The 12,002-nt window shown below is 41.8% G+C and overlaps 1 protein-coding gene across 15 annotated transcripts in view; it reads right to left on the bottom strand.

Annotated features, from left to right (window-relative positions):
* Nucleotides 1-12,002, bottom strand: part of RNF220 (ring finger protein 220) — a 269,444-nt gene that overhangs the window by 228,272 nt on the left and 29,170 nt on the right. The window lies entirely within an intron of this gene.

Genomic DNA, 12,002 nt, shown 5'->3' with positions numbered 1-12,002 from the left:
TCTCCATGGTGATATCCATGTGTAGAGTCTTCTCTTGTGTTGGTAGAAGAGGGTGTTTGCTATGACCAGTGCATTCTCTTGGCAAAACTGTTAGCCTTTGCCCTGCTTCATTTTGTATTCTAAGGCCAAATTTGCCTGTTACTCCAGGTGTCTCTTGACTTCCTACTTTTGGATTCCAGTCTCCTATAATGAAAAGCACATCTTTTTTGGGTGTTAGTTCTAGAAGGTCTTGTAGGTCTTCATAGAATCGTTCAACTGCAGCTTCTTCAGCGTTACTGGTCGGGGCATAGACTGGGATTACTGAGATACTGAATGGTTTGCCTTGGAAATGATTGGAGATAATTCTGTCATTTTTGAGATTGCACCCAAGTACTGCATTTTGGACTCTTTTGTTGACTATGAGGGCTACTCCATTTCTTCTAAGGAATTCTTGTCCACATTAGTAGATATAACAGTCATCTGAGTTAAATTCACCCATTCCAGTCTATTTTAGTTCACTGATTCCTAAAATCTCAATGTTCACTCTTTCCATCTCCTGTTTGACCACTTCCAATTCACCCTGATTCATGGACCTAACATACTAGGTTCCTACACAATATTGTTCTTTACAGCATCGGACTTTACTACTATCACCAGTCACATCCACAACTAGGTGTTGTTTTCACTTTGGCAAAAATTTTACCCATATAAATATCCAAAAGCACTAATTGTTTAGGGATAGAGATATATGTAATAAAATTATAAAGAAAAACTGAAAGGAATCATTATAAAAGTCAAGGGAGGAACTTCCCTGGTGGTTCAGTGACTAAGACTCTGAGCTCTCAATGAAGGGGGCTTGGGTTCAACCTCTGGTCAGGGAACTGGATTCCTCATGCCGCAACTAAGAGTTCACATGTCGCAACTAACCATCGCGCCTGCCACAACGAAGACTGAAGATCCCGAGTGCCACAACAAGACCTGGTACAGCCAAATAAACAAACAGAGTTAAAGAAAAATGAAGGGAGTGAATATCCAGTTAAGGGAGGGGTGGGTTGTGATCAAGGCAAAGGATACAAGGACTTTTAGGATGCTGGAAGTGTTGTTTCTTGGGGTGGCTGCGGTTTCACTGAGTGTTCAATTATTTGTTTAACTGTACCCATATGTTTTGTGAACCTTTCTCTAGGGAATCTATATTTCACAATATAAAAGAAAAAGTAAGGCACTTAGGAAAAAACCAAGAGGCACATTAACAATAGTATACTGCTAGATGCATTTATAAGTGAAAAGCTATTTTTGTTGAGAATTAAAAATCAGAAAAGGCTTCACATAGAAGATACCTGCGAATCGAAACATAAAGGATTCCCTGCTTTCCAACCTAGGTCCTGCAAAGAAGGCTGGAGTGAATGAGGACTGTTCTGGCATCAGTGAGGTAGTGACCACAGACTACACCATTAACAATTACAGGCACATCAAAAATGACAGAATGATTTCGGTTTGTTTCCAAGGCAAACCATTCAGCATCACAGTAATCCAAGTCTATGCCCCAACCACTGATGCCAAAGAAGCTGAAGTTGACCAGTTCTATGAAGACCAATAAGACTTCCTAGAACTAACACCATAAAAAGATGTCCTATTCATCCAGGGGACTGGAATGCAAAAGTAGGAAACCAAGAGATACCTGGAGTAACAGGCAAGTTTGGCCTTAGAGAACAAAATGAAGCAGGGGAAAGGCTACCAGGGTTTTACCAAGAGAACGCACTGGTCATAGCAAACACATTTTTCCAACAACACAAGAGAAGACTCTACACATGGACATCACCAGATGGTCAATACCAAAATCAGACTGATTACATTCTTTGCAGCCAAAGATAGAGAAGCTCTATACAGTCAGCAAAAGCAAGACCTGGAGCCAACTGTGGATCAGATCATGAGCTCCTTATTGTAAAATTCAGGGCTTATCACTGACTCAATGGACATTAACTGACTCAAATGGACATTAACAAACTCCAGGAGATAGTAAGGGACAGGGAGGTCTGATGTGCTACACTCCATGGGGTCACAAAGAGTCGGACATGACTTAGCAACTGAACAACCACCACCACCACGGTGTAGATTTCAAGAAGTATATCCCTCAGGCACTCAGATCTGGAAATTTGCCATTAAAAAAAAAAAAAAACAACTCCAGATGAGTGCACTGATACCAGGCTCAATAAATTTGTCTGGGCCAAAGGAATAAGGAATGCTCTATACTGAAGCCAGACACGGCTGAGCAACTTCACTTTCACTTTTCCCTTTCATGCATTGGAGAAGAAATGGCAACCCACTCCAATGTTCTTGCCTGGAGAGTCCTGGGGACGGGGGAGCCTGGTAGGCTGCCATCTATGGGGTCGCACAGAGTCGGACATGACTGAAGCGACTTAGCAGCAGCAGCAGCAGCAGCAGCATACTGAAGCCATTCTGGTGTGGTTGTCTAGAAAACATACTGAGAATGAAGTTTACCAAATAAACTGTGTACGCCAGATATCTATATACTGCTTTAAAAAATCTGCAGTCAATATTGGTGAGAATTTATGACTGACTGTGAAATCAAGTTATAAAACTGAAAAAAAAAAAAAAAAAGGATTCCTTGACCTAATTCCTGTGAACTATACCATGTACTTATCTGTCTTAAAATACTTGCTACAATGTAACATATTTGACTACTTATATATCTATGTTCACAACTGTAAGTTTCTTGAAGAAAAGAAGCTGAGTCTTGTTTAATTGGATTATTATGACCTACCAGTTCACAATGTATAGTAGTATAGTGTGTTTGTGTATATGTTCAGTCGCTCAGTTGTGTCTGATTCTTTGCGATCCTGTGAACTGTAGCCCGCCAGGCTCTTCTGTCCATGGGATTTCCCAGACAAGAATACTGGAATGGGTGGCCATTTCCTCCCCCAGAGGATCATCCTGACCCAGGGGTCAAACACGCGTCTCCTCCATCTCCACAGCAGGTGGATTCTTTACTTCTGTGCCATTAGGGACGTCCCTATAATAGGTACTGCTGCTGCTGCTAAGTTGCTTCAGTCGTGTCCGACTCTGTGCGACCCCATAGACGGCAGCCCACCAGGCTCCGCCATCCCTGGGATTCTCCAGGCAAGAACACTGGAGTGGGTTGCCATTTCCTTCTCCAGTGCATGAAAGTGAAAAGTCAAGTAAAGTCACTCAGTCGTGTCTGACTCCCAGCGACCCCATGGACTGCAGCCCACCAGGCTCCTCTGTCCATGGGATTTTCCAGGCAAGAGTACTGAAGTGGGGTGCTATCTCCTTCTCCGATAATAGGTACAGTACAGTACTCCATAAATTTGTGGAATGAAGAAATGCTGCTTGCTCCCCTTATAATCATGTCTAGAGTGGTCTATGCATTATATTCAGTGGAGACCATAAACCTTCTCCATGTATTAAGCTTCCAGCTGCTACTCTGTCCTTTCCTCCACAGATCTCTAATTCCTACTTTAAATGTAGAGGCCACTAGAATCTTTCTCCCTATCAATTAAAATTATTTTTTTTTAAGTATCAAATTTATTTCAATATCTAGTTTTATTTTTAAATTAAAGCTACTGGCCAATTTTTTGCAATTTAAAATTCACTATTAGAGGTGAGGAAAACATTAATAAGCTATTCATTATTGACAACAAATAAAATTATCAACCATGCATTTTAAAAAGCTATGTTTAAGAGTTAAAAGTTCCAATTATACTATTTAACTGAAGGAAATATTCTTTACCTCTTTATTTCTAATTATAACATTCTCATTTTGACATACCCTTCTCAGAATAACTGCTCATCTCCAAGGCTAATCCTTTATCTATCACCTTGACCGTATCTCTCGTACTTCTTCCTCAGATTTGCATCCTTCATTATTCCTGTTCTGAATGATTATACATTTAATCTTCCCCTCATTCATAATCACACCAGCTCAGATGATGTGAAGGTACCATGTTCACCCTGGAAAATACTAGATGCTATACTTAGGGAAACAGACTAATCTAGAATTCACATACTGATGGTAATTCTCTTTAATATCCTGTCATGCATGACTTTCACAGGCTCAGAAAATCCCTGGAGTTGTGATAGCAGACTAAAAGCCTTGGTCTCCATGGCTGCTTAGGGCTGGGGCAGCCATAGCCTAACACATCTTTCAACGGCTGGATGAAATGGAATTGTACTAGGGAAAGGACTTCCCATTTTAAAAAGGGGGACAAGCACTCTTTCTTTCTAAAGATAGAACCTTGGAAGTGGCCACAATAGGCTCTAGGGCAGGGGATGAATCAAGTCACACATTATGCTATATAGAAATGCCTCTGCCGGGCTTCAGATGTGATGCTCCAAGTGGGCTGCTCTCCTTGGCAACACTGTCGTGGGTCTGAGGGGCGGGCCCTGGGGAGAGCTCCCCCTTGAATGTGGCTAATGTCAAAGCTTCTCAGGAACCTAAAGGAGGTTTCCTTTCAGACTCTAAGAACAGGAGGCCAAGACTCCAGAAAATACTCTGCCTCTAAGCTCTCTCTTACACTTACTTTAAGGTGGGGTCCCAAGCTCACCCATGATTAACATTCCCTCAACAGAAGAAGGACCATGTTGAAAAGGAGTCTGTTCTAAGTCAGAATCCCTTTTACCTTGATTGAAGAGAGAATTTTGCAGAGAGTTCTGCAATCTGTTGCAGAGATACAGGAAAAGAGCATGAGTTTTTGGCATCAGCACAAGTCTGACTTTGAATCCCAGCTCTGCCACTAACTAGCTGTGTATTGGTCAGTGTCTTAAATACTCTGAGTCCATAAAATGGAGATATATCTACCTGAAGGGTTGTTAAGGGACTAGATCTGATAGACAGAGTGCCTGATGAACTATGGACGGAGGTTTGTGACACTGTACAGGAGGTAGGGATCAAGACCATCCCCAAGAAAAAGAAATGCAAAAAAGCAAAATGGCTGTCTGAGGAGGCCTTACAAATAGCTGTGAAAAGTAGAGAAGTGAAAAGCATAGGAGAAAAGAAAAGATATAAGCATCTGAATGCAGAGTTCCAAAGAATAGCAAGGAGAGATAAGAAAGCCTTCCTCAGTAATCTATGCAAAGAAACAGAGGAAAATAATAGAATGGGAATGACTAGAGATCTCTTCAAGAAAATTAGAGATACTAAGGAAACATTTCATGCAAAGATGGGCTCAATAAAGAACAGAAATTGTATGGACCTAACAGAAGCAGTTCATACTGCTAAAGCAGAGACATTACTTTCCCAACAAAGGTCCGTTTAGTCAAAGCTATGGTTTTTCCTGTAGTCATGTATGGATGTGAGAGTTGGACTATAAAGAAAGCTGAGTACCAAATAACTGATGCATTTGAACTGTGGTGTTGGAGAAGACTCTTGAGAGTCCCTTGGACTGCAAGGAGATCCAACCAGTCCATCCTAAGGGAAATCAGTCCTGAATATTCTTTGGAAGGACTGATGTTGAGGCTGAAACTCCAATACTTTGGCCACCTGATGGGAAGAACTGACTCATTTGAAAAGACCCCGATGCTGGGAAAGATTGAGGGCTGGAGGAGAAGGGGACAACAGAGGATGAGATGGTTGGATGGCATCACCAACTCGACGGACATGAGTTTGAGTGAACTCCGGGAGTTGGTGATGGACAGGGAGGCCTGGTGTGCTGCAGTCCATGGGATCGCAAAGAGTCAGACACGACTGAGCGAATGAACTGAACTGAGACAGGGAAATCCCGGTTTCCCTTTCACTTCTTCCATAACAGGCTGGGAGCATCAGCCCCAACCCCAGGGTCAGCTTTGACAAAGTTCCTCCATTCTTTGCTATGTCCTCTTCATCTTTCGCCCTTCTCCCTTGCATAGTATGTACCTGCTGGAATGAACTCTTTTCAGTTCCCTGAACACATAGAGCTCTTTCTTCACAGAAATGGTACAATAGAACTTTCTATAATAATAATAAAAAGAACTTTCTGCAGGATGACAAAGTTCCATATTAGGGAATTCCTTGGCAGTTCAGTGGTTAGGACTCTGCTTTCACTAATGAAGGCCTGGGTTCATTCCCTGGTTGGAGAATGAAGATCCCACAGGTGCGCATGTGGCAAAAAAAAAAAAAAAAAGAAAAGGAAAATCTCCATATTAAAGCAGCCCACTAAAATATCCATAGCCTTGTGGGGGTAGTCAGCACTTGAATGTAGCTAATGGGATCAGTGAGATAAAATTTCAATCTTCTTCAATTTTAATTAATTTAAATAGCTCCATATGGCTAGCGGCTATCATAACTTAAAGAGTTCTAAACTGTAAATCTTTGCATTTGTCATTTCCCCACTCTTCACCTGCCTAACTTCTACTTAGTCTTAAAAGTTCAAGCTTCACATCTATTCTTCCAGGATGCATATCCTAAGACCCTGGACCCAGTTCAGTTTCTTCTCTGTTACTTCCATAGCATCCTCTACACTTCTCCTACAATATCACTTAACACATTTTTAAAAATTACTGTTTTGTATTTTCCATCAGGATATAAACTTCATTGGTGTTCTTGGGGCCCTACAAATGTCTTCTCTCAAGTATAGATACTTCTTACCTTCCCTTTGAGTGGACACCCATGGGACCTTAGGATTTAGACCCTTTCCAGGTTGGGAACTATTATCTTTGAGGCAATTTCTACAGATTGGAAGCTTTAAGGATTAATTAGGTGTGCCTTATACCTTTCAAAGCGAAAGTGAAAGAGTTAGTCTCTCAGTCTTGGCCAACTCATTGTGACCCCGTGGACTGTAGCCCACCAGGCTCCTCTATCCATGGAATTCTCTGGGCAGGAATACTGGGGTGGGTAGCCATTCCCTTCCCCAGGGGATCTTCCCAAATCAGGGATCAAACTCAGGTTTCCTGGAATGCAGGAACACAGTCTTGACTGCCTGAGTGACCAGGGAAGCCCAGAAATGATAAGCTAAAAGTTAGAAATGAAATAGGAAAGGAATAATAAAATGTCTCATTATATACGCAAAATAAACAACAATAAAGCCCCACCAATATATCAAGACAAATGATAAACTGGGAAAAAATATAAAACATAATGTATACATAAAAAAGTATTAATAAAAAGAGTGCTTAAAATCAGTAAAAGAAAAATGGGCACCACAGGGATAAAAGAAATGAACAGGCAATCCAGAAAAGAAAAGAAAAAAAAAACTAATCTCAAAAATATTTAAAAATGTTTAACTTTACTAGTAATAAATACAGATTAAATGAACATAATACCATTTTTGCTTATTAAATTGGCAAAGATTAAAAAGTTGCATCATAATATATTGATAAGAGCATGTGTTGATAAGTAACCTGGCAAGAAGCACAAAAATCGACATAAGCATATTTTTATCCAGCAGTCTACTTTTAGGAATATATCCTCTGAAAATGACCAGGCATTTGACAGAGGTGAATTTATAAAGATGTTCTCTGTAAGTGTTGTTTATAATACTGAAAAGCTGAGAACACTCTAATTAGACAATCAGAGGTTGGTTAAATAAAATACAATATATCCCTGCTATGGAATACTGAGTAACTATCAAGAGTGGTGCTATTTAGATCTGTATTTACCAGTATGGAGCACTATCTAAAATAAATGAAAAAGTGAAAAGAAAGTCACAAGCCAGCATGTTAATATAATTTTACTTTGATAAAAACTTTTGGTCAACTTATCTATCTACTCATAAAAAGAATCTTGAAGGATATATGCCAAAATATTAATAGTTCAGTGAAGATGTTTCACTATTTCTCCCTGCTTAAAATCATGATAACTAGCCAGGCCTCCCTGGGATTCTCTTGTGCAGGGTTTGATGTTCTCTCACGTGGGTCACAGAGGACCTCAGATTTATCCAGTACTAGGTGTCCTGACTGATGCAGCTGTAGACTCTCTGGTCATCTGGACCTTACCTGTTTTATTCACCGCAGCATCCTCTGTGTTTATAACTGCCTAGCACATAATAGGCATCCAATAAATATGTGTCGAATTAATGCATCATACCAGAACACCAATTCTGTTAACAATAAAGCATATTTAAATATTGACAAATTAAAGCCAGAATGTGTAATTCACAAAACTTAAGATAATGAAAGATTCCTAAATAAGCTTTACTCTTTATTCACCCTTACAATGCTGGGGCCAGAAATTTACTTTCTTCTATCATCTGTGTCCTTTCCCAGAAGAGTGTGAAAAGCAGTGAACAACATCTTTGTGCAAGGCCTCTCCCACCCCCTTCTGACGCTAGGTATTGCAATTTCTAACTCACAGATGAGAAAATGAAGGTTTGGCAGTCACTCAAGGTCACACAGTTAAAAAAACAGGGGAATCAGGACCTAAATCCAGGTCCATTTGTGTCCAAAATCCATCCACGGCTTCGAGAGATACAAAATAAGACGATGAAAAGGACATTGCAGGTTCGTGACAGCTAATGTTTGTGCTTCCTAACAAGTCGCCACCACTTAGCCCTGAGCTCCCATGTCTAAGAGGTGCTTTTCCTTAACCCTTGGAGAATCCAGAGGACGATTTGTCACCAGGGTTATTAGCATTTCTCCCTGGATATCGACAGCTTGTCTTTCCTCCCTCCAACCAGTGACTGATTTCTTCAAATGCTCGCCAAATACAGCCCAAGTCACCATGGTAAACGTATTGACAGAATCATATTAAAAGCTACTGAGCATTTACAGGGTTGTAAGTTATGCAAGGGGAGGGGGGGAAAGATAAGAAAAAACACAAGGAAAGAAAACAAGTTCAATCAGCAGTGACAATTATTTATTTAGAAGCTGCTGGTTGGAACAGTTCTTTAAATATGCTTTAATTGCTAATTATGGTTTCTTCAAGAGAGGGGCCTCAGTTTGAGTTGCTTCACCTTAAAGCTAATCATTAATATTTTAGTTGCTCAGCTCAGAGACGATGTAAATGCCGAAGACCCACCCACAGCCGCGTCCATGCAGATAGCATCTGCTGCTGGCTCTGAAATAGAGTCTACCCCACTGGTTTGCTACCCTAATCCCAAAGTCGGCCAGTCCACTTACCGTAAGGGAGCAGACATTTAAGTCCTTATTTCTCTAAAGATTAGGGCTGGTTCAATAAGCAAAATTCTGCTCTAAGCTACCTAGACAACTGACAATTTTTCAAAGGAATGACCTATCTTTTCTAAGTTAATTTGCACCTTTTATTGGGGGACCTAAGTGTTGCCTTAGGCAAGATAGAGAATACAGAAGAGTTTGTTTCCAGCTCCTAATTCCCTGGGTGCTTCGATGTGAACCTGATAACAAATAAGGTCAGCCTCCAGGCCCAGGAGGCACTGAGGGTAAACAGGCACGAGGGCTCCCGGGTCCCCGCGTGGGAGTTTGTTTGGCGGCGCTCCCGTGTATCTGACTTCACATGCTTCTTAAGGAGCCTCTAATCCTCACAGGAGAGTTTAATCTGTGCATTTGCACGCATCTCATCAGCACCCTGCTTTGTGGAGGGCTGTTTGATGTCCCAAGGAAAAGACTTCGAAGTCTTTTAAAGCCTTTTTGATGTGAACCAGAAAATCACGTTTTGTCGAGAGTGCACTCAACTTGAACCTCAAAAGGTTCAGGACTCAGAAACCACACGGTTCAAGTGGGATTTAAACTGGGCAAAATCACTTCCTTGTCTTCCTCGGCAAGTCCCTCCCCTGGCCTTTGTGCTAACAGTTTCTGTACACTGTTGGCCCGTTCCCCCTTTTCACTTCTTTTCACTTACTCTCTCTTTCACACACACATGCACAGACACATATCTTGGCAAGAAAACCTTATGAGAAAGAAAGCTATATCACCCCCAAAGAAGTGGCTCTCACCTCTCCACTGAGGATGAAAGCAGTGCCCCACTCCACCTGTCCTCAGAGATTCTGAATGGCCACAGCTGCAGTCTCAGAGACCTGGAATGCTCCAGGTGGGCCTCAAATGATTCACAGAGTCAAACAGCTATGATTACATCCTTAATAGGGGCATTTAACTAGGTACAAGACTAGAGATCCCGGTGCTCCAGGGAGCTTTTGCAGAGAAAACTGGAAACTTGCTTTGGGGAGTAGCTATGGTGCACGCGAAGGAAGCACCTACCTTAGGATTTCACTGTTTCATTTGGGAATGAAGTGACAGGAGACTTGACTCCTCCTAACATTAAAGAGTTTTCCAGTTGTCATGTACTGATGTAAGAATCGGGCCATAAAGAAGGCTGAGCACTGAAGAACTGATGTTTTTGACTTGTGTTGGAGAAGTATGCCTCAGAGTCCCTTGGACAGCAAGGCGATCAAAGCAGTCCATCCTAAAGGAAATCAACCCTGAATATTCATTGGAAGGACTGATACTGAAGCTGAAGCACCAATACTTTGGCCATCTGATGCGAAGAGTCGACTCACTGGAAAAGACCCTGATGCTGGGAAAGACTGAGGGCAGGAGGAGAAGGGGGTGACAGAGGATGAGATGGTTGGATGGCACCACTGACTCAATGGACAGAAGTTGGAGCAAAACTCCAGGAGAGAGTGAAGGACAGGGAAGCCTGCTGTGCCACAGTTCATGGGGTCGCAAAGAGATTGGAAATGACTTAGCAACCAAACAGCAAAATCAAAGGGAAGAACTTAGCTGAGAGGATAATATTTAGGGTTATATCTAAGTTTATCTTTCCAGAGTTCTCTTATTTTTCATCTTTAGATTTGAAAATCCCGTTACGCAAGAGTCAGTGAAAGTTTAGATTCAGGAGACAGGATCTCAACTGTGAAAAGATTCAAAGTGTTTGTAACACCCTAAGGTACCCTCAGATACCCTGTTCTCAAGGCTGGAACTACATCAAAGCTCCAGTAACCACTGTCTCATGTCCTGCTATCCCATGTGCTATGCTTAGTCACTCAGTCATGTCTGACTCTTTGAGACCCCATGGACTGTTGCATGGGGCCTGCCAGGCCCCTCTGTCCGTGAGGATTCTCCAGGCAAGAATACTAGAGTGGGTTGTCATGCCCTCGTCCAGGAGATCTTCCCAACCCACGTATCAAACCCAGGTCTCCTGCGTTGCAGGTGGATTCTTTACCGTTTGAGCCATGGGGGAAGTCCAAGAACACTGGAGGTAGTCTATCTCTTCTCCAGGGTTCTTCCTGACCCAGGAATTGAACCAGGGTCTCTTGCATTGCAGGCAGATTCTTTACAGCTGAGCTACCAGGGAAGCCCGCTAACCATCATAGTCACTATTTAGTGAGTGGTTACTGTATATCAGGTGAAAGTGAAAGTATCAGTCGCTCAATCCCACACTCCTCTGTCCATACGCTTTCCCAGGCAAGAATAAAGGAATGGGCTGCCATTCCCTTCTCCACGAATCTTCCTAACCCAGGAATCGAACCTGAGTCTCCCACATTGCTGGCAGATTCTTTACTGTCTGAGCCACCAGATCAGGTACCATGCTATAAATATATTATCTCACTTCATTTGTTCAAGAAAACAAAAACATGAGTTAGCTATTCCCATTTTGCAGACATGAAAACTGAGGCTCAAAAAGTTTAAATGACCTGCACCAAAGCAGCACAGCTATTAAGTGCTCAAGCTGTAACTAAAACCCAATCTGTTAAGCATCAACGTCAATGTTCTTGGCCTAACATCCTGTCATGCAGCATCTGTTTGGTTGCAGTTTTGCGGTTTTTAAAGACAGTGCTTTATACATTTGTTTATTTAGTATTTATTAAGTACCTACTATGGGAAAGGCACTGTGGCGATTTCAAGAACTGTAAGACATGATTCCTGCCCCCTGTTCTACTGTGGCTACTGCCTTTTGACAGCGGTCCTCTTTTATTGGCACTTACCTTCCTTCAATTGGTTATTCGCATAGCACGGCAGCCTGAGTAATCTTTTTAAATGATAAATCACAACATGGTTATTTTACTGTTTAAACACTGTGTCCTCCTGTTGCATGGCATAGGAGGCATGTGGCCTCCTAGAACAAAATGATCTAAAAGATTCTGAAGTTGAGCCCCTCC

This window comes from Ovis aries, chromosome 1 (genome assembly GCF_016772045.2).
Source record: "Ovis aries strain OAR_USU_Benz2616 breed Rambouillet chromosome 1, ARS-UI_Ramb_v3.0, whole genome shotgun sequence".
NCBI classification, from domain to species: Eukaryota; Metazoa; Chordata; class Mammalia; order Artiodactyla; family Bovidae; genus Ovis; species Ovis aries.
This window is presented reverse-complemented; position numbering and strand designations above follow the sequence as displayed.